This window comes from Crotalus tigris, unplaced genomic scaffold (genome assembly GCF_016545835.1).
Source record: "Crotalus tigris isolate CLP2741 ecotype Arizona unplaced genomic scaffold, ASM1654583v1 scf7180000024337.5909745, whole genome shotgun sequence".
NCBI classification, from domain to species: domain Eukaryota; kingdom Metazoa; phylum Chordata; class Lepidosauria; order Squamata; family Viperidae; genus Crotalus; species Crotalus tigris.
In genome coordinates, this window is record NW_024100507.1 from 55608 (window position 1) to 82353 (window position 26746).

Sequence of the window (26746 nt, forward strand, 5' to 3'; positions counted from 1 at the left end):
GGTACCAGCGTCCCCAGCCAGAATAGGGTAGGTTTTTGCGCTTCGCGAAGAAGCATCTTCAGGACAGGCACACACAAGCCCATCAAGAAAAAGCTGTCACTCAAGGTGAAGCTACAAGGGGTTCCATTAACTATGGAACTAGACACGGGGTCTGCCCTTTCAATCATATCCTTACATACATTTAGGAAGATTTGTTCCGGCAGTGGAACTCAGGCTAAATTAAGGCCTTCTGACATTGTGTTAACAGACTTTCAAAATTCGAGAGTGTGTGTTAAGGGGGAGGCCACCCTTAACGTACAGTATAAGAATTTTGAAAGTCCACTAGACATATTAGTAGTAGGGGGTGAACGAACGAGTCTCATAGGACTCGATTGGTTTGAAGCCTTGGGGATACACGTCATGGGGCTCAACAGCTTACAAACACTCGACCTACAGGAAGTCTGCAAAGAATTTGCAGATGTCTTCAGCCCCCAGCTGGGCACATTCAAGGGACCTCCTGTGTCCTTAAAACTAGATCCCGCTGTCACACCCATTAGAATTAAAGCAAGAAGGGTCCCTTTTGCTTTAAGGAGTAAAATTGACACTGAGTTAGACAAACTGATCCAACAGGGAATCCTAGAACCTGTTGATTCCAGCCCTTGGGAGACCCCCATTGTCACGCCTCTAAAGGCAAATGGGGACATTCGCATTTGTGCTGACTACAAATGCACGCTTAATAAGGCATTGCAGCACCATGCCTATCCTGTTCCTGTGGTCAGTCATATTCTGGCCTCCCTCAAGGGGGGGCGCGTTTTTGCAAAGCTTGACCGAGCTCAAGCGTATCAACAGCTGCCTGTTGATGATGATGCTGCTATAGCTCAGACTATTGTGACCCACAGGGGAGCCTTTAAGGTAAAAAGGCTACAGTTTGGAGTGAATGTCGCTCCTGGGATTTTCCAAAGCGTAATGGAAAACACACTACGGGGCATACCGGGGGTTTGCCCCTACTTTGATGATGTCTTAATTGCAGGAGACTCCACACACATTCTAGCTGAAAGGCTAAGGGCTGTTCTGTTAAGATTCAGGAAAACAGGCCTCAAGCTCAAAAAAGACAAATGCAAAATTGGGGTGCCTTCTACTGAATTTCTGGGATTCAAAATTGATGCTGCTGGGATTCACCCTGCTGAATCCAAACTAACTGCCATTTTAGAAGCACCTAGGCCAAAGTCTAAGGCCGAACTTCAGGCTTTTCTGGGCCTCCTGAATTTCTACAATTCCTTTCTTCCACATAAAGCTAGTGTAGCTGAGCCTCTTCACAGGCTATTAGACAAACAAGCAGCGTGGCATGGTCACAAACACATGAGGCTAGTTTCAATGAGGTCAAGGCTTTACTCACTTCTAACAGTGTACTTGCACACTTCAATGAGTCCCTTCCTGTGTGCATCGCTTGTGATGCTTCCCCTTACGGGGTAGGAGCCGTCCTGAGCCACCTCAGGTCTGATGGAACTCAGGTTCCTGTTGCATATTACTCCAGAACACTGTCTTCTGCTGAGCGCAACTACGCTCAGATAGACAGGGAGGCTCTGGCTGTTGTTGCTGGAATTAAGAAATTCCATGATTTTTTGTATGGCAGGCAATTCACGGTCTTCACTGACCATAAGCCTCTGCTGGGATTGTTTACCACACGTAAACAAACTCCCCAAATCATTTCCCCTAGAATGCTTAGGTGGTCTATTTTTCTGTCTGCATATGATTTTTCCTTACTCCACAAGCCTGGGAAAGAAATGGGCCATGCTGATGGCCTCAGTAGATTGCCCCTGCCAGTAGTAGAAGCTGACCCTGCGCCAGCTGTCAACATTCTATCCATCCAAGCCTTGCCCGAGTCCCCTCTGAATGCCAGGGATGTTGCCGCTGAAACAGGCACAGATCACACACTTTCACGTGTCCTTTCTTGGGTTTTGTCTGGATGGCCTGAGCACTGCCCTAGTCCTGAGTTTCAGAGTTTCTGGTCCAAAAGGAACGAGTTGTCCACTTCTCAGGGTTGTCTGCTTTGGGGAAACAGAGTTGTCATTCCCACCTCAATGAGGACTAGGATCTTAGAGTCCCTCCACGAGGGTCATCCTGGCATTGTTCACATGAAGGCCCTTGCGCGCAGCCACTTGTGGTGGCCTGGTTTAGATAAGGACATTGAGGCTAAGGTGCATGCATGCCACCTGTGCCAGCGCTCTCGCCCAGAGATGCCCCAAGCTCCTGTGCATAGATGGGAGGATACACAGTCCCCATGGTCTAGGGTGCACATTGACTACGCTGGGCCCTTTCAGGGCCAGTTCTTCTTGGTCCTCGTTGACAGTCATTCAAAATGGCTTGAGGTTGTACCTGTCTCATCCACCACCACTGCAAAGACTATTCAAGTACTGAGGGGGATTTTTGCTGCACACGGGCTCCCAGATGTCATCGTGTCTGACAACGGCCCGCAATTTCCTTCCTCCGAATTCCAAGCTTTCTTACAGGCTAACATGATTCGTCATGCCACGTCTGCACCCTTCCACCCGTCCACCAACGGTATGGCTGAACGCATGGTCCGCATCACAAAGGACGCCTTGAAAAGACTCACCTATGGGGACTGGCATCACAGGTTGGCTGACTTTCTCCTTTCTTACCGCACCACACCGTCCACTTCTACAGGGAGAAGCCCAGCTGAACTTCGCTGGGGGCGCAAACTTACTACGAAGCTTGACCGGTTGCATCCGGACAGACTGCCTTCATCTACCTCACATCCTAGGGCACCTAGACAACTACTTGTGGGTGCCCCGGTTTGGACTCACAATTACGGGCCTGGTCACACATGGGTCCCTGCTTCTATTTCCAGGGTCACAGGTCCTCTATCCTACGAGGTAGCCCTGGACAACGGTCATGTCCTGCGTCGGCACATCGACCAACTCCGCCCTAGGCGGGATCTTTCAGATGAGACTCCTGGGTCTTTTCCAGGGGGGAGGGGGACCCTTTAGAGCAAAGGGAGGGGCACGAGCTGCTGCCCACCTCCAACGATGGAGCCACAAACGGCCCATTCCAGGATTCCGCGAGTGTCCCAAACAGGAATTCTAAGAGCCTATCCAACTACCAGGCATTCACGCCTACTCCAGCCAGGGAGTCACCCCGGGGTACAATCACTATTCACCTGCACAGCACAGTACTCCAGTCAGGGAGGATACCCGGGAGCATCCCAATAAATCATACCCCGCAAGAGAGCTGGCACATATTCCCCAGAGTTGGCCTGACCTTACCCCAAGTCCTACAGGGGGTCAAACATACAGGGAGGTGGTTGAGGAACCAAGTCCCGACCGCAACACCTCTAGCCCAAATCAGGGAGAAACTGAGTTTTGGGAAGGTACAGAAACCCACACGAGTCCGGACACAGAACGGGGTTTAGGGAATGGACAGCCTCCTGACAGGTCTTGGATGGACCTAGGAGGTTCTACAGAGACGCCCAGCAGTGGCTATCACTTTAAGGGGCCCGAGGGCCTTCAGCTAGGCAGGTCAACCAGGTCACAAATTGACAGAAGCCCTGGCCTGACGAGCCCGGTGGGCGAGCAAGCAGGCCAGGCATTGGGGCACAGTCCTTGGAAGGCACCAAGGCATGATAAGGAGAACAGGCTCACGTCTCCCCTCAGTCAGGGAACACCTGTCAGAAACCCAGAGCTGAGAAGGTCACAGAGAGCAAGGAAATCTCCTAAATACTTAGAGGATTACATAACATTGCTGGCCAAACAAAAGCCAGTAAATAGTAGGAGCACTGGGGAGTAGAACACTGCATCAAGAAATAATTGTATGTTGGTAGTAGTCTTAGCCCGGGGGAAAGGGGTGTTATGTCCCGAGCCTTGCGGACGGGCTCGGGGCGTTTGCAGGCAGTCCCGGGCGGGTGCGGGCTGCCCGGGACCAGACAGGCTGTCGCCAGTGCCTGTGCGCATGTGCGGGTGCTGGCGCGGGAAAAGTAACACATTGACCCGGGAACTGCCTATATAAGAGGCTGGGAGCTTTTGGGCGTTGCTGAAGCCTTCACCTGTAAGCTGAACACAGAATAAAAGAAACTTGAGAACTACAACTGCTTCTCGCGTCTGCTTTTCGCCAAGGACTCAACAGCCACACTAGAAAATGAATCCACAAAATCATTAGGAATCAAGATCAACTTGAAGAAGACTTGACTTAGTAGCTCAGGGGTGTCAAACTACCAGCCCGAGGGCCGGATGTATCACATGGAGGCCATGCTCACCCAGGCTCCGCAAAGGCAAAAAAACATTGCAATATGTCATGATGCATCACATGACATGGCGAGTTTCACACCCGTGTAGTAGCTAAACACATTAAATGTTTGGAAGGCTTAGAAGGTAGGTATTCCATTTTTTTAATAGTAGGGCTTGGATGAGTTAATCTAGTATAAATGTTTAACAAAAGACTTGCACCTGTTTTTATGAACTCCATTGCCCATAAACATATTGTATTGTAAAATGTTTTAGTGGAACTTGTGATTCCGTGATCTGCTTTTACCAGAACACAGTACTTTGCATGAATCACCATAGATAAGGAATGGTTCAATCAGGGAAATGATTCAAGGAAAGTGTACCACCCTCTAGAACAAATGACAATTCAACCATACTTCCGCAGGTCTTCCACAGCCAGTAATCTTGGCAATCACAGTGTGAGACATTCAATTCATAGTTGGACTAAACTACTGTTATTACTGTTTGTCAAAACCAGTGATCATTGGGATTGCTTGAGGAGTCATTCTTAAATGCCATTACCAGATCTATTTGCCTTAGGATATTATATACCTGTTGTTGTCACCACTTCAGCTAATGGCATTACCTGAAATGGTGAACAAGTGTACTTGTCACTGACATTTTCTATTAGAGAAGCTATAAGTCATCTTTTAAAACTAAAGCACAGACGTGCATACACCTACGTGCATGTACTTGTGAAGGAAAGCAATTCAGTAAAAACTTCCGTTGCTTCCAAGAAAAAAACAAAAACCCTTCATTGACAAGGTAGAGAGAGAGAGAGAGAGCTTGCTGACTTTGAAAGTAGTCTAGCCACCTTTAGATTATTGTAAATAATGCTGAGCAACAGCAGTGGTGCAATTAACCAAATTAATCCCCAAAACAAGAGTGTTGTCCTGAGCATCTGAGAAATATTTTCCAAAACTAAAAGCTTTGGTGTAAGGCAGTGTTTCTCAACCTTGACAATTTTAAGGCACGTGGACTTCAACTCCCAGAATTCCACAGCCAGCATTGCTGGCTGTGGAATTCTGGGAGTTGAAGTCCACATGCCTTAAAATTGTCAAGGTTGAGAAACACTGGTGTAAGGAAACTCTCTTGCAATAACAGGAACGAAGGCATTTATTTATTTATTTTGACACATGGCAAGATCACCATCTGTTAGTTGAATCTGCTGATCGGGGGCCCTGCTAGTTTTATCATCCACCCAGCAAAATGTTACTTCCTGAAATCTGACGTAAGACTCTTCCTCAGTGATCTCGGCAAGTAGCAATGAAAACTAGCAGCATCTAGAAAACCGTCATTAAAAAAAAATTACAAATAGTCCTGCCCATTTTAATTTCTTCACCGTTCCCCTGGAGTATTCCATAAAGGCAAGCTGGATCAAGAGGCCAAAGTAGGATATGGGACTCCATTCCTACCCGATCTGAATTAGCGGTGAGGTAGCTCTGATTCTTGAAAGCTGCTTGACTGTGTGGACTCCTGCTGCCAGTGCTAATTTATGGCATATACTGAATAATGAACATCAGATGTAAATTATATTTGATAGCCTTTGCTACTGACTGCATTGCCTGTGAAATTCCATGTTTATGTGTGGACAAGAACCCCTCTGAAAAATGGTTGGTGGCATTTGTAAGTCAAGATTAAGCTTTCCTAAAGACCACAATTTAGGATTTTAATTTCCTATTTCTATTTAAAGAACAAAAGTTATTTTTTTTTTCTGATCTGGATATACTGATTTTAGCGAAGAACTGTATTTGACTGAAAATCATTCAGTGCAGGTGACTCATTCAAAGCATGGTTAAAAATGTCAGTTTAGATTGAAGGCAAAGTTGCAGTACTTGAACTACAAATAATCTCTGTGGTCTTGAGTATGATCCAAAAGCCTCTCCCCCAAATTAACCTAAAAAGGCAATAGAAGGGGAAAATTAAATGCACAAGGAGCAACTAAATCAGCTATTTTAATTGATTTAGCTGAACTATATCCTTGATTATATTAACTGTATATGCTGCCAATATCACGGGACTCTGGGTGGCTTACAATTCTTTAAAGAAACATTTCAACTTAAGTTATAAGTACAAGTTACTTGTTATTTTCACTGGTACTTCTAAAATCAAAGGCTGTGATGTTTAAAAAAAAAAAATCATGATATCCCATACCAGTTTGGTATAGATTTGGAACAATCTTGCATGGGTTTGTGATGGGTTTACAAGACAGGATCCACCAGAGTTTGCCTTGGTCTTTCGGGGTAATATTTTGCCAGAAAGACGTATATCCAACAGACACAGAACACAAAGTCTTGGCATGAATTTATGTCTGGTTACCTGTATAAGATGCCTTGTTTCCCCCAAATGATACATGCTGTAATAATTATCCAGGCAGAAAATTTTACAAATCCTAATAGAAAGTAAAGGATTTTCAGGGATCAGTATTCAGAATGATACTTTATTAGATCTTAACTCTGAAACATAATTAAACACGTATTTTACTTTCAAAGTTTTTTTTTCCTGAACTGAATAAAAATGCATACCCTTACTTCATGCACCCTGAAATTGGCTTTTGCTGCTCTTATTAGCTCAATAGTGACCATTTTTTTTATTTTTGAAACAGCAAAACAGATTCCCAGAGAATAAATGGCTTCTTGTAATTACTCTCCTTCAGAGGAATTTGAGGACTTGAGAATTTGAGGACCTGAGATCACCCATAAATGCTCCAAACAGCTGCTCTTCATGATGAGATTACAAGTTAGTTTCAGGCCTGATCTCCCTCAGGAGATGAGGGAATAACCATTTTGCTCAAACTGAGATAAGTGTCTTTGAACAGGCACTAAGTGTGCACTCTTCCTTTTCTAATCACATTTGGAAATCGCTTGTTAACTCTTTTTCAACTATTACAAACCTTTGGATCAACCAATTTTACAGCACCAGGTGAGTTTCCTTCAACCCTTAGAGAAATTTTTTTTAACTACATGTTTATGAATGTATTTTTTTAATAAACAGGAAAAGAATAATTAAAATTTTGATTTTAGAAAATTGCAAACACCCAGATAAGTTTGAAATCAGAATGTGAAATTGATTATAACAAAAATCTTTCCCATAAAAATGATTTTGTTTTTTTGTTTTTTTAAAAAATGGTAAGATAAGGAAGCAAAATATTTTAACATTGAACATATGGAAGGGCATTTTTGAATAATGGACCCAGGAATTAATTTTAATAGAGTCTGCCCCCATAGATAGACTATGTCTAAAAGAAGCTATGGAAGACAAAGAAGTTCTACTTGGCAGGATCAAGACTGAGTTGAAATTGTAGAATTTAAAAGTGACAGCCGATAAGAGTGACATTGAAAAATGGATGTTACACTGGACATACAAAACCAAAAATTAGCTGATGCCTTAATAATTAAATGGACATATGAACAACAAAGCAAGAGAGTGACCTGGATAATGTTCCTGTACGGGATTTATAAAAGAGGCTTGTTAAAGGTTTCAAGAAGGGGCAATGAAAAAATGAAAATAAATCAAGTTCTATAACATATTGGAAGGGTTGCTAAGGTTGTTAGAAGTAAAATGAAGGAATATAAAGATGGTTTATTTGGTCAAGGTTAACATTGATATGCTGTTATCGCTGGCAAAACTCCTTAAGGGACTTTTGCTGACATGGCTGAAATGATAGTGCTATATGGATTTGTTTAGAGATAAGAAATGGGAGAGATAGGGGCAAAAATCATTTGTTGTATTTTAAGAGAAGGTGATAAGTTATAAAATTGTTTATAGTTGTGATGAAGGTGAGAAGTCTCTTCTTTATATACTTTTCTTTGTCTTTACTTTTCTTTCTTTTCTGCACTTTCTACTTTTTTTGTTCTTTGTTAAAGTTTGTATTAGTTTTTACTGTTACAATTATATTTTTTAATAAAATTGTAATAGATGATGATGATGGATAGATGATAGATAGATAGATAGATAGATAAATAGATAGATAGATAGATCGGGTTTGTCCAATTTAATTTCATTCAGAGAAGTCAATTTCTTCAAAAACTCTTTATGACCATTCATGGAAAAATAAAATATTCATCGTCATAGATGGTTGTTCTCAGATCTCATCCTGTAGTACATAAAAGTCAAACTTCTTGATGCAGTCAAAAAAAAAAAAAAATTCAGGAACATGTTTAAGAATCCTTACAAGCCCCTTGGCTTGCCATGAGTTGGGAGATGGGGAGGATGCAGCCAGCAGCCGGCCGATGTCCGCATTGGGGCCATGAGCACCGCCCGACTCCAAACAGCTAGCTGGGAGTCAGGTCGGCATCCGGATGCCAGTGGGGAACCGGCGGGACCGCTACACATCGCCCGGCTCCCGACAGCCAGCTGGGAGTCAGCCCAGCATGTGCACATCAGCTGGGAGTTGGTGGAAACGCCATGCACCGCCTGACTCCCGAAGATCAGCTGGGAGTCGGCCCAGCCTCTGCGTGTCGGCCCGGCTCCTGGGAATCAGCTGGGAGTTGGCCCGGCTCCTGGTCAGCAGCTGGGAGTTGGCATGGCCACCGGACGACACGGGTGCCTCCCTCTGAGGAAACGGACGCCAGAGACGTCCCCACCGCTGGCTGGGCATTTGAGCTAAGCCAGCCAGACAAGGGGGGGATTATGCCTCACCTTGGCTGACTCTCTCTCCCGCCAGGCACAGGGAGGGAGGAGGCAGAGTGCTGCATGGTTGCCTGAGAGAACAGCTGGAACAGCGGAGGCTATGTGGGTGCGTCTGGAGGGGGGGGAAATGGACATCGAACTAAGCTTTTTATCCATATGGACTGGATGCTGGCTTGCTGATTAGGGTGGGGTTGGTGGGTGGGGCACGTCTATGTAAAGCGCTGGGAGCAGTTCACTCCCAGTGCTGACTTTTTCTTTGCATAAAAGTTTGCTGGTCACCTGTTCCTTCTGTGTCTGGAGTTTGTCGGCAGCTGGCAGAGGACAGCTGACAGTCACAACTGTAACCATGGCTTACTGTTATGCTGAAAAAATCCTTTAAATAAAGTGACTTGCAACTTTCCACTGTGAATTACATCAAGGAGGTAATCCGAAATCTCACCTTAAAATTTATCTCTATTGCCAGGTTATCCTATTGCCAGAACAGGCTAGCAACCATTTTTAGAGGTCAAAAATGGACAACATGCCCTGTTCTTACTCCCTCAATGTGATGTAAACATGTAGAATTCTGTATGTAGTAATTTTAGGTATTGTTGAATGTTGGTATTCTGTGAATTAATGTGTGAGGCTTTCCAATCAACAAAAAATCTCTCTTGATGGAAATAGTTTTATTCTGAATTGCAGGGCATCCTAACTAACATTGCATTCTATTTTTTAAACATGTTATTGATCCAGTTTCTGGACCTAAAATGTCTATCATAAAATCCAAATATCAAACAAGCCCAAGCAACTAGTGAAGGGCGCCCTTTATAAAAAATGCTGCCCATGCCATTTCTAAAGTAACTCCATGGATATTCTTTTCAGTAAAGATGATGCTAGAGGCTGGCATTTTCCTTGCAGCTAATAATTGCTCCATTTTCTTTTTTAATTAAAAGAATCTCAAAATAGTAATAAAATCAATGGAGGGAGGGTTCCTGCTGGGCATCAATAGAGATATCCACAGAGATATGGGTACCACATTAGACTGAGATGGTGTATTAAAGATCGGAGGGGGGAGGGATCAGCTTTTTGAATGAGGCCTGAGGGCAAACAAATGGCAGATATTTCATAACAGATGTGTTAGGTCCTCAGATCTATCCATTCAAACAGCAACATTTTGAACCAGCTGAGGTTTCTTGCTGTTGGCAATGCTCTGTACAGATGGCATATATTCTATATAGGAGGGGCAGAGGAAATTCTTGCTTCAAGGCTATGTGTCCTCAGCAGGAATTACTTAGGATATGAGAATTGGTTCTCAAACTGATAAGGAGCTGAGTCACCATTTTCAATACTGTCAACTGCTCCTCCTTTGCAAGAGATAACCTGCTGCCTCCTTACATAGATAAAGTGGCCAAGAAGAGAAATAGAATCTTCCCATCTTAATTTCCCTATATATACATCCCTCATTTATCAGTAGGCTACTCTGCAGAATCTTTGTGTTGCTATTTTAATCTCCTTCCAAATATAATTTACTGGACTGAAAGCAGAGAAACCTACTCTTAAGATCAACTACTTCCAGTCCAGGCTGCTACCAGAAGCTTAAAACCACAGATGGTAATCTTATCCACTACAGTTGACTCTTGGTGATTCTATGGGCAAGGCTTCTCCACATCTTCTGAGTTTTTGTATGCCCTGGCTGGTGTCAACTTTGATGGTGTCCACTGTGTTCTTTCATTGCCTGGTTTCTTTTTATCGCTAACTCTTCCAAACATAATTGCTCTTTCCAGGAAATCCCCTGCCTCCCATGACATGGCCAAAATAAGTGAGTTGCAGTTTTTTTGACACGTCTCATGTGCTCCAGTACTTGTTAGTCACCTTTACTGTCCAAGGAATTTTCAGGAGTCTTTTCCAGCATCACAGCTAAATGCTTTTCTTCCTGTCTTGCTTTTTTTAAGATCCAACTTTCAAACCACAGATAATATTAGCAAAGACAATGTAGAATCCCTCCCCTTTCATTACTCTTTCTGTTACCCACTTATGCCTATTGATGACCATCTATGGGGGGCTGGTGGCAAATTACAAGACATTATTCCACAAATTAGATATTGTGATGCATTTGCACAGTGGTGTCTTCTACCAGATGGGGGAATCCATCATCCTCATTCACCAATTTGTTTCCTCCGTGGAGCAGAAGAAAAGAGGATTCACCAGGTCCTACTTCCCATCTTGGTTCTGTTGCTATTACATACATACTGCAAAAGCTTTAAGAAATAACCAAAGTCCACATCTTTGGGAGGTATGCTAAGTAGCCACGGTATTGTTTCCTATGTTTCTAGCAATTTATGTGTGTTTGAAATAGACTTAAGTAGTCTATAGATAATGTAAATCTCAAGACTGTTGTTCAGGTCTGTCTTTGTCTCCTCACATTTTTGGTCTCTTTTTATCCTGTTTTGCCAGTTAAGGACTTTATTCCTTGCGGATGTTCAATAAATAAACATCTAGCTAAATTCTTGCTAGCTGAACGAAGCATTTTGTATGCTTGCTCTAGTGTGGATATGAAGACTGACTGGGAGTCTGCTGGGTACAAACTGAAGTGAAAATAGCTCATGCTGGATGCCTATTAGCTCCTACCATTCACTTTTCTTCTTTTTCTCCCCCCCCCTGCCCGTGTTCAGCTTGATAGGTTACAGGTGAAGGGAGAGGTTGCTCTTGCTAGCCAAGATTCAACAAGGGTTTTTTGAAACTAAAACTTTAGCTGAGGGGCATCCAAAGCTCTATTCCCGTACTTCTCTAAAGGAGAATTAGGGGGAGAAAGTTGTTTTTTAAATTTCCCACTGCAACAAATATTTGGTTGGAGTTGGACTCTACTGATCGTAACAGTGAACACCCCCCCATGAGAATTACATTATAAACAAAAGCCAAGGAAAATAAAAGCTAGTTGTCAAGCCCAGAGAAAATGAAGTGTTTTTCGAGTTTCTCTGTTTTGCTAATATGCTGTAGGCAAGGTTACGTACTGCTCTGGAGCTCCAAAAGTCAAATCTATAATTTTTCCTGCCAAATTATTGGGCAGCTACATTCCCTTGTGCCAAGTTGTTATTTTCTTCATTGCCGTCAACCCACCATGAAACAAGCGAAGAAGAAATCCTGTAGCTTCACAGAGACGATCCAATTGCAGCTAAAATTTAAAAAATACTAATAGAGGTTCACAAATGGAGGTGATTTTTTTCAGCCAAGAGCTGCGTTCATCTTTGAAAGGAATTTGATTTGAAAGCCAGCCTTTATTTATTTGTCAACTTTCATTAATCCAATATTTCAAAGAGCTCCTCTTACTTACAATTCAGGTAATTTAAACTACCAGTTTCTAAGGACTGCCTATTCTTATAACAAACAATGGTGTGGTTTGCCTGCATATAATCAAAGTGAATATATCATTCACTTTTTATATTTTTAGCAGAACTGTTGTTTTCTTGTTCAGCTTGCTTCCATTTGTGATATATTAAAGGTAGTGTTCTGGCCATTAATTGAGAGCAAAGGGTTTAACTGTGGATTATGCCTGAGGATATTTATGTACACTTTTTTCCTTGCACATATGTAGAATATGTAGATCATGTGCAAAGTGGGATTGGTTTAAATCAAGGGAGGGATACCCTGAGCCCCAGAGCCCCATGTTATCTCTGAAAACTACATGTGCAATTCCAGAGCTTCTGCAAAAATTACTAGTGAATTGTGCTTTTAATTAGGCCAAAGGGCAATATTATTATGTACATGGAAATCAATCATATTAACTGCTTTATTAAAAAAAGCAATTGGAATGAATTTAAATTGAATTAAAGCTAATGTAATCCATGCCCTTCTCCTTTTGGATCTTTGTGGAGTTATGTTGCTCAAAGGCCATATGTAGCCTTCAGCCTGAAACAGTTCATCCTTAAAAGAAGCATGTTAGAAGAGACAAAGTTGGGATCCTAGGAATGTTAAACCAAGAGATTAAAGGAAGTTCAAGCAATAAGAGCCAGCCTGGTGCAGTGCTTAAGTTATCAGGCTAGAAACCAGGAGACCAGTTGGGCCACTCCTGTTGTCTCAGCCCTAGGAAGGAGGCAATGGCAAACCACTTCTGAAAAATCTATCCAAAGAAATTGCATAGACTTGTCCAGGCAGTCTTCAAGAATCAGACATGATTAAATGGAAGAAACCCCTCCCCCCCCCCACAATATGACTAACCAGAATGCCCTTGGAGCAGAACTAGGGAAAGAACAAAGAAACAATTGAATAATTGTTATTGTTCAGGAAGACTGGGGCATGTGTAGTTCTGCAGCAAAAGCACTCCGAACCATACTTGTGCAGCATGTTTTATGTGCCATAGCAAATGGTTTTCTAAATGAGTTCCTCTTCTCCCCAATTTCTAGCGACATCTAATTATACTAAATGCCTCTGTTTATTTACAAAATGCTCAAAGTTGTGGTTGAGTTTGAAAAGGCTCCCCAAAGAGCCAAGTGTTTAATTCAGTGGATGACTAGATTGAACTTGCCACTAGGCCTACATTGGTAGCATGTGGGAGGAAATGATAGAAAAACAAGCCCTCTTTTTTTTCTAGATTTTTTTTTCCCCAAAGGCTTGGATATTGGGCAGGCCACTGGATTTGATTGCTGCAGCCCATTGGGTGATTTCCAAATAGCAAAATCTTTTGGAACAGGTTATTTTCAACAAGACGAAGCAGAATCATTCAGGAAAGAGCTAGAAGGAAACAGAGCTTTTTTGGGAAGCTGGAATTGTTTTCATTACATAGAAGGGAATTTGAACAAATACATAAACACAATTTTGGAACAAAAGGATAAGAAAATCAATGCTTGTAACTGAAGTACTGGATGTAATTGCATTATATTTGTAATACTGTGGCCTTACTATTATTGCAATTGGATTGAACATTTTCATTTGCTCAATTTCTTTAAAACTAGAGTTGACTACAAAGATATAATAGTTTGACTGGCAGGCTATAAGCTTTTTAGGAAAAATAATATGTTCCATTCTGGATTAAAAGTGCCTATGATCTTTTTTTCCCCCTTCTTTTCTGCACTGAATAGCTGTGTCTTTAGTACTATGTGGGCTATTGCTGCATTGTTTTGCTGAACTGTTATTCAAGACTCCTGGTGTTTACTAGAGCACAGGAGAACTAATTATAGTTTTATTCTGATGGGGTCGTGTGTGTGTGTGTGTGTGTGTGTGTGTGTGTGTGCGCAAAGGAAAAAGAAGTTGTAAGGAGTAATAATATATCCTTTTCTGAATACAGTGAAATACGTCTACTCAATCTGAGCTGCAAAAAATTGGATGATCACTAGAGTTAGAGTTTTGTGTATTTCTTTACTGTCATCCAGTAGTCCTTCAAATGTCTTTGCAGCCCAGATTTGGTTGCCCTTCAGTGGAGCTCATTGTCAGCAACTGAGCAAGATTTTTGTATCTCTTATCTATCTTATTATTTGCTTTATTTATACCCTGCCTTTCCTCCAGGAGCTCACATTAGCATACATTATTCTGTTTCTTCTAAGTTTTCTAACTACAGGTATTTCTCATTTAGTGACCACAATTGGGACTGGCAGCTCAGTCATCAACCAAAGCAGTTGTTAAGTGGCACATCACATGACTGCAACTGTGTGTTTTCCTTTTCCCTATTCCTCTGCCCTTTGGAATGCTCACTCCGATGCTGGGATAATTAGCAAGAAGAAATATGGACATTGGTCAAAAAGTTATTTTTTCACCATCATGATTTTGAATGGTTGCTAAACAAGGCAATCAGTAGGTGAGGTTCACCTGGTACAGCTCTAGAAAGTAACTTAGGCTGAGAGATAGTAAGTCATCTTACTCAATGAAACTTACTAAGTGAGTTTTCATTGCTGATGGTGGCCTTGAACCTCAAAATTTCGGATTCTAGTCACTATAGTGTATTGCAATGCTTTCTATAAAGAGTTGCTGGATCAGGACAGCTAACTGGTACACCTTATCAAATAGTCAGAGTCTCCAAGAGATTGCATGACAAATAGTAAAACCCCTGCCCCTCTGATGTTCACAAGGGGGCCTCTGAATTGAAGTCAGATCTCTCAGGCACTTATTCTAAAATTCACCCACTTTCCCTCACTACCCTGGTACCTTAGCTAAATGCTGAATGATTTATTTTTTTTTTTGCAGTGATTACATCAAGGTACCATTCCCCATAGCATGGGAAACAGATTGGTACATAAAAGATTTTATGAGTATCAACAATTTTTCATATTTCTTTCTTGGAGAAAGAAATAGACAGATTTTTATATTTCTCTGTTTTAATGCTGGCATAAAACTGAGGCAATTGAGGTATGGATGAGCAATAGCAATAGCACTTAGTCTTAAAGACCACCCCATAGTGCTTTACAGCACTCTCTATGTGATTTACAATGTCAGCATACTCCCCCCCAACAATTTGGGTCATTTTACTGAACTTTGAAAGGATGGACAACTGAGTCAACCTTGAACCCTGTCACTAGAATATTATGTTGCATTGTTCTTTGAAAGGACCCTATGAAAATTTACACATTTTTTTTCCATAAAAGTGAAAGTGAAAAATAGCTAAATGTTAAGGAGGCAAAGCTAACAAAGATGCTTATCTGGGCAAAAGGTTTTAAGTATTGAACTTTTTAAAAAAGGTTTGACATCAATTCAATTTTCAATTTATATATTGATTTATCAAATTTAGAAACTGCCCATCTCACTCACACATGACTCAAAATCTTTGCATTGTTCATTTAAATGCAGATTTCCTTCCATACTTTCCCATCAAATAACCTTCATATTTGAGAATCGTTAAAATGTGGTTCAGCTGATATACAAAAATTGCTGCATAGATTCCTGAAAGGCAGGTGAATCACTAGCAAATACTACGTCCGTTTGATTAAAAGGTAGGCAAGAGATGTCCCTTGCAATAATGAAAGAAGAACATTTAAAAGGAAATTGTTTACTGTCAGCCTTCATTAGGTTTCAATCAATTACTTTATTAGACTTCCTCCTTGAGTACATCACTGCTTTTGTTAGCTAAAACATGCACATGCACTTTGAAACTGGTAGTTGAGTGCAAGTAGAGCAATGTTTTCAGCCACAATTATCCCCCTTCAATTTCCAGACCAGAAGTTGAGGTATACATGTGTGCCACTGTTCATATTGCAACACAATTTACATCTATACCAGTCTTCCCTCCAGGGATACTGCTTGCTGATTGCTAGATTCCTCTTGCAGAGAATTAGTAATTTTAATTAACTGATGTGGGAACAGAGCTGCATCCTGCACCTTTTCAGTAATCCTACTCAAGATTGTTGATTTTTTTTCTCATTGTTAATGACAGCTGAGCACTAGGTATCTTGCCACCAAGAGGAATAGGTAAGGGTTTGCACTTCTTCATTTTTCCCAACAAGTATTCTTATACATTTAAAGGTAGGCAGTTCAGTTCTGCAGAAAACTGAAAGTGATGAGTTTCATCTCCAGCATAAAAGACTAACAGAGTTGGAAGGGACCTTGGAGGTCTTCTGGTCCAACCCTCTGCTGAGGCAGGAAACCCTATACCATTCTGGACAAATAGCTATCCAATCTCTTCGTGAAAACTTCCAGTGATGGAGCACCCACAACTTCTGAAGGCAAGCTGGTTTATTGTTCTCACTGTCAGGAAATTACTCTTTAGTTCTGGTTGCTTCTCTCCTTGATTAATTTCCATCCATTGCTTCTTGTCTTGCTTTCAGGTGCTTTGGAGAATAGATTGACCCCTCCTTCTTTGTGGCAGCCCTTTAAATATTGGAACACTACTATCATGTCACCCCTAGTCCTTCTATTAAATTAGATAGACCCAATTCCTGCAACCATTCTTCATATGTTTTAGTCTTCAGTTCCCTTATCATATTTGTTGCTCTTTTCTGCATTCTTTCTAGAGCAGGGGTGTCAAACTCAATATCATTGAGGGCCGCATCAGCATTGCGGTTGCCCTTGGGGGGCTGGGTGGGTGTGGCCAGGGGGGGTGCAGCCACTGGGTGGGCATGGATGGAGTGGGTGTGGTCTACTGGGTAGGCATGGCCAGCTCTACATCGTTTGCTTCAAGGATGCCTGTGGAAGCCTGGGCAGGAGTGGGACAGATCTGAGTGTCTCTGGCAGAAGAGGGTGGGACCAGGGCAAATGCCAAGGCATGATGCATTTCTTCATTCCTCACAAAGGGTGACACCTCCCCAGCATGCACCCAGGGGGCATGGCCAACACAACAAGGGCTGGTTCCTCGCTGTTTCTGGACGGCCTTGTGAAGCTAAAACTGAATGCATTTCAACATAGATGGCCACCACAAAATTGTACATTAGCTCCCAGCCGGCCTGGGCCAGGGCCAAAGCAGTGGGGGCCGTTCCCTCACTGTTTCCAGGATGCCTTCGCGGGCCACATGAAACCACTTCGTGGGCCGCATCCGGCCCCCGGGCCTTGTGTTTGACCTGTCTGTTCTAGAGTCTCAACATCTTTTTTATATTGTGGTGACCAAAACTGGATGTGGTATTCCAAGTGTGGTCTTACCAAGGCCTTATAAAGTGATCTTGATTCTATCCCTCTGTTAATGCAGCCTAGGACCGCATTGGCCTTTTTGGCAACTGCAGCACATTGGCTCATATTTAACTGATTGTCCACTAGGACTCAGAGATCCCTCTCTCAGATACTACTATTGAGGTATGTACCACTTCTACTCTCTAGGTACTGCTTATGCTAGCTTCTATATTCCATCCATTAAGGGATGCTGCTGAACACTAGCAATGTTGAGGACTTCATAATAGTCACACAAAGTCTTGTATTTGAAGATGGCTGGATTCTCACAGGAAACCAGGGATTTTAAGCAAGGTTAAAGAGATGGGGAAGAACATTTTAAGGACCCTGCTTGCAATAGCTACTTTCCAGTACTTCATTTTCTATTGAATAGGCTTAATAGCTGGCAGGCAATGAAACAGGGTTTAGATCCATTCCAGCTTTACAATAAAACCCTTTGCTTCTTTGATCATGGAATATGTAGCTTAGAGGCAAGTGATTGATTTATCAGTGATTGATTTAGAGTCATCAGATCCTGACTTAGCATGTTATGAAAAATCATAGATATCATAACCAATTTCTTCAGATTGATATGGTCAATAGCCAACAAAGAGCCAACGCATTCTTTAGATACTGATTTTATAATATTATTGCAACTATCAGCAATATAATTCAAGTTTAAAAAGTGGGTTATATATGGTGTTAAATGTATGTTCTGGGCAGAACTATGGCTAACATTTAGAATTGTGCAGGAAATGCATTATCACTATTTAAAAGTGAAAACAGCCATATTATATAACTGCATTATTATCACAATGTTATTTCTGAACAGCATGGATTGTTATTAGAGAAAAGAACTATGGACTAATCAGACTGTATAACCATAGATTTAGATCAGTGTTTCCCAAACTTGACAATTTTAAGGCATGAGGACTTCAACTCCCAGAATTCTGGGAGTTGAAGTCCTCATGCCTTAAAATTGTCAAGTTTGGGAAACACTGATTTAGATCACAATAGATATGGAAGAGTGAATCTTTAGTAATGGACCACTTTCAGATGACAAGGACACTATGACAGAAATCTCATATTATTCCTCATGAATGAAATTTTTGTATTGTCTGAAAATTAATAGATTGAAATAGATTGAAATGAAATTGACATAATGATACAGAAACTCTAACTACAGAAACCTGTTCTGATTGCAAGAGAGATTGAACTTAATGTTTCCCTAAGGATCCCTTTTGGGGGCATGGTAATTCAAGTCAAAGGGTCTCCATCTATCTACTTCTTTCTTCTGGAATAAATAATAATTATATATTGTTTAAGATGTCTAGGTTGCTCCATTCTATGCTCTGAGCAGCTTATAAACTAAGACAAACCATGAAAAACAATAGAGAAATCTAGGGACAGAAACAACATCTCATCCTAAAGATGCCATTCAAACAACTCTTTTAAATCTTATTAATAATTGGCTAATATATATTAGAACCACGATGACATCACCAGCTGCTGCACCTCCCTCCGACCCCCACACAAAACAAATGGACACACTCCATGAACACAGAGCTAGACCGCAAACTCGGAGCCAAACCAAAGCCAAACAATCCACAAATAATAACCTCAACACAGCCAACCAATCCACCTACAGCAACTAAGCCAGCACTCTACCCCCCCACCTATATATATATACATATGTAGGTCTTTGGTTATTCGGGTTTTCTCCCGTGTAAAATTGGAAGTGTCTTGGCGACGTTTCAACAAAGTCCCATTCGTCAACTTCAGGCTGGTGTTTTCAGCTTCGTGCTTCTAGGAGCTCGAAACATCACCAAGACACTTCCAATTTTACATGGGAGAAAACCTGAATAACCAAAGACCTACATACAAACACCCGCGAAAACCTCAGAAAACAAATATTTATATATATAAATAGGTAGATAGAGGTAGGGATGATTATCATAGAGACAGAGATGATGGATGGATGGTTGGATGGATGGATGGATGGATGCATAGATGGATGAGTTGTATGCATGGACACTCAGACAAACAGACAGACGGTAGGTAGGTAGGTAGGTAGGTAGGTAGGTAGGTAGGTAGATAATTAGAAGTATGTATCAGATTCAGCCAAAAAGGAGATCTCAAGATATAGTAATTCAGAATTGATTCAAAAGACATAAATACAAACAAACTTTTATTGTTTACATAAAGAAACATGGTGGGATTGACAGATTCATGTGACAAAGTTGCTCTTAAATCAAAGTGACCCTTATTGCTAGGCCCTGTTGCAATTACACAGTGTCTTGGAAACAACCTAGAAATAAGGAGAAATTTCAAGCATACATATCCACAGGATCTAGCACTTTTCTCAAAAGCAACGATATGTCATTATGATGCAAGTTCCACCTCTTTTGTATATGGGTGATGTCATGATGTATAGTACATATAAAGTGAATGGAGATTTTGTTCCATTGATGCAATTTCATTTTCATCATTTGCCTCACTTTACACCTTTCCCCAGGAAGTTTGACATATTGTAGCAGTTTATCTGTCATAGCCCTGAATATTGATGAAAGAGCCCTTGGAAATACTTCAACAAATGCCCTGAGTTGGTGACTGTGCTTCATCTTTGGAAGAAGACTTTTCCAGTAAATCCACGATAACGAAATCACCTGGATAATACATTTAAGCAACTTTAATTTCCTGAAATGAAAAGTTGAATATGAATATGAGTGATTGGTCTTGTATGCCCATTCTATTTTTAATGGTTTAATTGAAAAGATTTGTTTTAGATGGATGAATAGTTCAATTAGATTGTATTCAATTGAATGAAGAATTAAATTGTATCATCCACCTTCTGGGGGAGGAGAAGGAGAAGCCTTTCCTGTGTCACATTTTATTTTAGCAACTCATTTTGTCATGCTGGTGTGCTGTATTTTCAGACACACACACACACACACACACTCACCAAAAACACTTATAATGATACAGGTTCTTCATTGTTCTGACAGTTTCTTGTGGCACCTGGACATGTTTTTGTTCCATCTGTCTTATTAGCTTCTCTATTTTTTTCTCTCCCTGAGGAAATTTTGGAATAGCAGTATATCAGATGATGCTAATGTAACTGGTGCATTTGCACACATATACATACATACAAACACACCCCTAGTAGTAATACATTTTTATGTGCTGTTCAAGAGGATTCACAGCCCAATTCTATTGATGTCTAGGCACAGCAGTCATTTATGACTTGTGCCTACCTTGCTGATGTAACATGAATAAGTAACAATACAGATGTATCTAGCAATGAATACAATTTTAATACAAATGTGGGAGCAGGAATTAAGGTGCTGTGGGTTTCTTTCAAAATAACTCAGCCATGTTCCCTGAAATAGAGTCCCCACCTGCCACAATTGCTTTTCATTTTGCTTCTGTCAAAGAAATTGGTGGGCCTTGTCCTAGTTGAACATATTGCATGATATAGATAACAGCAGACTGTGAATCCTTTCACATTGCCAGTCCTGTGCTTTAAATTGAAAGATATAGATCGGCCTTCCTCTATTTTTATTGCAAAAAAGAGGAAAGTCTTTTTCCTATGTTCTGTTGCTAAAGCTAATAGGATCATTATGCCCGAGGCCTTTTGTTGAATCAACTAATCCAACTTTGTCTTCTTTTAGAACTTAGAGGTATACAGTGGTGTTGAATATGTCACTTTCAATTTCTCATCTGTATTATGGAGATATATGAGCATATTCTGCAGCATTGCATGACAATTATTGAAATGTGAAATATTTTGAACGAGATGATGATAGTATTGGTAGTGGTGGCAATCAATCAATCAATCAATCAATCCTAGCAGTAACTTTCTGTAAACTCAGAGTCAGAACCATATAAGATATTTTTGGGTAGGTCTGTATTATTTTCCTCAAAGTTCATTTGAAAAAATAAAGTAATAAATGGACATGAAATTTGGCTCCTTGGTTCTTAACCACAGCGTGAAATGAACATTAATTACTGGAATATTGGGCCTGGTTCACAGCCAGACAGCCCTGAAGACCATTAAATTCAGCATTAAAAATGATATTAATTAAGGACTCCATCCTGCTACTTCCCTCTCTTCTTTTCCCTTGAGGCCTTCTGGAGAAAGAAAGGAAAGTGAGAATGAAAAATGTTCATGCTACTACTTTGGAAAGAAAAGGGAAAGATTTTTTTTAAAACTCATATGTATAGATCAGAAGAAACTTGGGGGAAGAGAGGCTGGTCATGAAGCTGCAGCAGAGATTCACCCCAAACTGATAATACAAGATTCCTTCATAAATATATATATATTTACTTTCTCATTGCTTCTACCTGACATCTCTGCTCTCTGAGTGTAGCTGGATGAAAGAGTTCCTCAGAGGCTGAGAATTCTTGAATGAGAATTCCTCAATTCCTTTATAATTTTGGCAACTTGGTCATGATGCTGGTTATAATCTGTTTAGGAAATTTTGTTGCAGCCAGTGATCAAATGAGGGATCAAAGTGAGTTTTATTCAGAAGTTAAGAATGTTATATATTTTTTAAAGTTTGGGGAAAAGATTGTTCTTGATCCTTGTTTCCACTAAGCTACTTTAGAGTTAGTTAGCTACCTTGCTTTGTTTTTCAACCAAATATCAATTACTTGGAGAGCACTGAATGATACGGAAGTGATCTTACACTATTAGACCACAGGAGCACAGCTCTAAGATTGCATAGTTAGCCCTGGCCTGATTTAGATGTAACCCTCCGAAATTTCTAATATTTGTTAACAAGTTACAAGTTATGAGTGCTCCATCACTGGAGGCTTTTAAAGAAAAGCCATTTGTCTGAAATAGTATAGGGACTCATGCTTGAATAGGGGGTTGGATTGGATGACCTCCAAGGCCCCTTCCAATTTGGTTATTCTGTTAAATGCTTTATTACTATTATTATTGTTGTTGTTGTTGTTGTTGTTATTCCTTCAAGTCAATCTTGACTCCTTAGATTAATCCCTGCAGTGTTCTTTGAAAATGTTCAGAAGTAGTTTGCCCTTGTCTGTTTCCTAAAGCTTACAGAAAGAGAACAGTCCAAAGTCTCTCAGCTGGTTTTATGCCTCAGGGACCACTAGAACTCATGGCTTCCTGGAACCCAACTCCAATCTTTTTCACTGTAGGATTATGCAGTATCTTCTCCCTGTTAGATCATGTAGGTAGATAGATTCTATCTGAAGAAGCTGGTCCCCAAAAAAACAATGGCCAAAGCCATAAAGGAAATTATAAGTAATCAAACAAAAATACCTTTTTGTTCAGACCTCAGTCCAAAATCATGTAAATGGAATCTGCCACTTCTCTAGCTTGCCTCTGAGACAATAATTTGATTAAATAATTGCTTCAGCCAAACAGCCTTACTTGATTAGTAGTGTACATCTATTTGGATTCTCATGGTTGCAGTGATCTTTAAAATGAAAAAAAAATGTTTATCATGATTGTTATTTTTTACATCTGGATTATTGCTACTTTTTCATGATGTGGCAACAGATGTATTAATTGAGTTTAGGGTCTTCTGGCAATTGTGAAAATAATGCCTCACAGTTTTACCTGGCCACATTGATTTTAAATACAGAGAGTCTCAAAGAAAGGAAAGACATTGATTTGACAGAAATAAAGAAAAGTCTAGTCCTATTGTTTCCTTTGGCTACAAGCAAAGTGCAAAATAAATCTCAAGCGGCTAAGAAAGATGAGAAAGACTAGCAACCTTGAAAACTTCCATTTAACACACACACACACACACACACACACACAGAGAGAGAGAGAGAGAGAGAGAGAGAGAGAGAGAGAGAGAGAGAAATCTAACCCTACAGAAATCATAAATTCAATATTTGACACTGGTTTGAGGCCTTACACCTTAGCCAGCATGGTAAATTGCTTTGTTTAGAATAACACTATGACAGCATCTGTCTTTAAACAAATAAACTCAACACTATTTAAAAGATATCTAATACTGTAATGCCTACAATTCCAAATCTTGCTTCAAAAAGTTTGGGTGATCATTCCAAAACATGTGATATTTCGAAAACATGTGATACTTGCATTTTCACTGTTGTCATGCTGTCTTCTTTTTTCTTCTACCTTTGCACCCAACCATCTGGATTAAAGTTTGTAACCTTTGGGACGAAACCATCTCCTGAAATTTTGGTCCTTTTTGCAGTATCAAATATAATTCCGAGGAAGAGAGAGAGAAAGGTACAGAATTTCAACTATATTCTGAATTAACTTTCTACCCATCAGTGTTTCTACTGATGCCTTCACTGTCACATCTGGAGGTTCCTTTTGCTTTTAGCAGCCCTTCTACATTGTTCATCTTTGGAGTATGTGAGCACTCCAGAATAATACTTAAGTTGACATGGAAGATTAGCATTTGGGACCATTTTTAGTCTTTTAGAAAGAGGCAGGACTTGAGTAAAAGGAACTTTTCTGCAGGAACTTTAAAGAGGATGAATCACCCTGCACAAGACGAGGAAAGGCAGAAAGGATCCTTTTCCAGTGTAGGTGAGCAAGTATAGGTGGAATTTTTCTTCCCCCTTCATTTGTTTACTTGAAAAGAAAGAACTTTCCTGTCTTCTGAAATCCATTTAGAATTCTGACATTTCACCCATTTGGCTTGTCCTGCTTTGAAGTCCCTTCTATGAATGGAATAATTGCAAAGCAGGGACAAATTTGGCCAATGGGATTCCAGATCCTAGGAGCAATGTATTATTGGCCTTTTAATAATCTCATAATATTTTATTGGGATATAATGGGCATATTGTGGGGTTCCTGTTTTTATCTTAGCATTTGGAAATCTGGTATTTCATTGTACAATAATATTGTTAGCAGTATTTCGCTTCACTGGTTTTCCATCTTTCAAGGAAATCTCAAAGAAGCCCCAGGTTTACTTCCACAGCAGTTTGCAGCATGTTGGAGAAATGTATGTGTAACACACCCCTCCCCCCAAATCCCTTTCCTAGCACTCATCTTTCTTGGAAAGTAAAAGTAAAAAAAAAGTTGTAAAGAAATTCTAAATGATTTTGTGAATAAGGTAAAAAAAAACCAAATATGGGAAAAGGAAATTTTACAACATTTTGACATAGCAGTTAATGCACCTGTCTAGAGTAGCAATAGCACTTAGACTTATATATCACTTCAGAGTGCTTTACAGCCCTCTCTAAGAGGTTTTTATAGAGTCAGCCTAAGGCCCCCAACAATCTGAGTCCTCATTTTACTGACCTCGGAAGGATGGAAGGCTGAGTTAACTTTGAGCCAATGAGAATCGAACTGCCGAACTACTGGCGGCTGGCAATCAGCAGAAGTAGCCTGCAGTACTGCGTTCTAACCACTGCGCCACCGTAGCTCACAACTCGAGGAGTCTGCAAGTTCTAATCCTGCCTTAGGCATGAAAGTCAACTGGGTGATTTTGGATTAGTTACTGTCTCTCAACCCAGCTGACTTCACAGGATTATTATTGAGGGGAAAATAGGAGGAGGAAAAAATATTAGGTATGGTCACTATCTTGATTTATTTATAAAAATAATAAATTTAGTATTTATATACTAAGTTGTTCTATACAATATACTTCTTTGAAATTTGATATAGAGTCAATCAAGATGCAAATAGGAATATTCTTTTTTGACTAAAAGTTTACAGCAGAAAAATATTCCATGGGGGAGGGGTTAGAAAGTGTGATTTTTACTTTTTTAAACAGCAGACATTTCAACTGAATTATGCTCAAAAGTCAAGAATTTTTTTTTTTTAGGAAAGTTTAAGGAACTGGAAAAGATCCAAATGAAGATTTCAGAAAAGAGTACACAACCACAACAGATGCAAAGGGAATCTGAAAGGGATGATTCTGCATTTAAATTCTACAGGTGTCAATTTGTATAAAAATTTGGGTAAATAATTTATTTCAGCAGGATTTAAAAAAAACAAAATAAAAGAAATGGAGTTGTTTTATACCGTATTTTAACTCCCACTAAAACAAGAACTTATACTGATAGACTATGGTACTGGGAATCCAAATGAGGATAAACAACCTATGGAAAGATTGATAGCCTATTAGTATGAAAAATAAAGTTTTATTGGAGGACTTGAATGTATTCTTTTCCATACAATTGGGTAGAACATCAGAGAAAAAGATTAAACCACCCAAGGCAAATTACTAAAGAGGTTTTTTTTAAAAAAAATTGATGGACAACTTAGGGTTAGTAGATATGTGGAGAAAGAAAATGGTAATTCTAGAAAGTACACTTTCTTTTCAGAAAAAAAGAACATTTTCATGAATAGATATGATCTGGACTTTAAAAATCTTGGATACTATATTCTCTAAAGGAGAGATTTTACCAAAAACTTACTCTGATCATAATCTTATGAGTTTAGTTTATGAAAATAAATCTAGTTCTTTTAAATGGAGGTTAACCAGAATTACAGAAAAAAGAACAGTGAAGGATTGTAAAAAGAAATTAAAATATACTGTTTTAAAAATAATTTATATAAATACACTGATTTAGAAATGGTTTGGTATGTAAGAAAAGCTTATATTAGAGGCTATTTTATATGTAGCATAATATTGAACTCAGAAAGAAGAGGAAAGAGAAAATACAGGCTATTTTGGATGATATAAATAGAAAAGAAGAATAATTAAATTCCCAGAGAAGATAAGTATCTCTCGGCAAATTAAACTTTTACAGCAACAGCTATCAATTTTAACAGTAAGAAATGGAAATAAAAATGAATTATGTAAAGCAAAGAAATTTTGAATTTGTAAATAAACCAGGGAAATGGTTACCTTACAAATTAAGAAAAAGAAAAGCAAATGGAACTGAAATTTCAAGTGATAGTTAATGCATTAATGGATAATGTGGCTATGCAAAGAGCATTCCATCAGTATTATTCCAACTTGTATAAAAAGACCTGTTATTCTTTTCAAGAAAAGAGATGAATATCTACAGAAACAAAATCTATTAAGGATTACAGAGAAACAAGGACAAATTATGAATTGATTTAAAACAACAAGGGAAGCTTCTGAAGCTATAAAAAAGGATTACATCAGGAAAAGTACCTGAATCTGATGGACTATCAGGCTTTTATTGTAAATGTTTTGAGGATGGACTTTTATAACCCCCTAATATAATGAATTCTATTTTACAGGGAGGAAAACTGCCAGAGACTTGGCAAGAGGAAACAGCACTAATACAGAAAGAGAGGTAAGATTTGATTTTAATAAGAAATTATAGACTAATATCAATATATAATGATTAGAAATTGTTCACAACTATTCTAGATGAGAGATTGAAAA

At 39.8% G+C, this 26746-nt stretch overlaps 1 long non-coding RNA gene across 2 annotated transcripts; it reads left to right on the forward strand.

Annotated features, from left to right (window-relative positions):
- The first annotated feature begins 5367 nt into the window (after window positions 1-5367).
- Window positions 5368-26654, forward strand: LOC120299998. 2 transcript variants are annotated; one of them, XR_005554517.1, is made up of 4 exons: window positions 5368-5687; window positions 6862-7178; window positions 23572-23658; window positions 26599-26654. It is a non-coding gene; the product is annotated as an uncharacterized LOC120299998 (long non-coding RNA). The 2 variants fall into 2 exon arrangements; XR_005554518.1 differs by lacking the exons at window positions 23572-23658; window positions 26599-26654 and adding an exon at window positions 19942-20077.
- The last annotated feature ends 92 nt before the right edge of the window (window positions 26655-26746 follow it).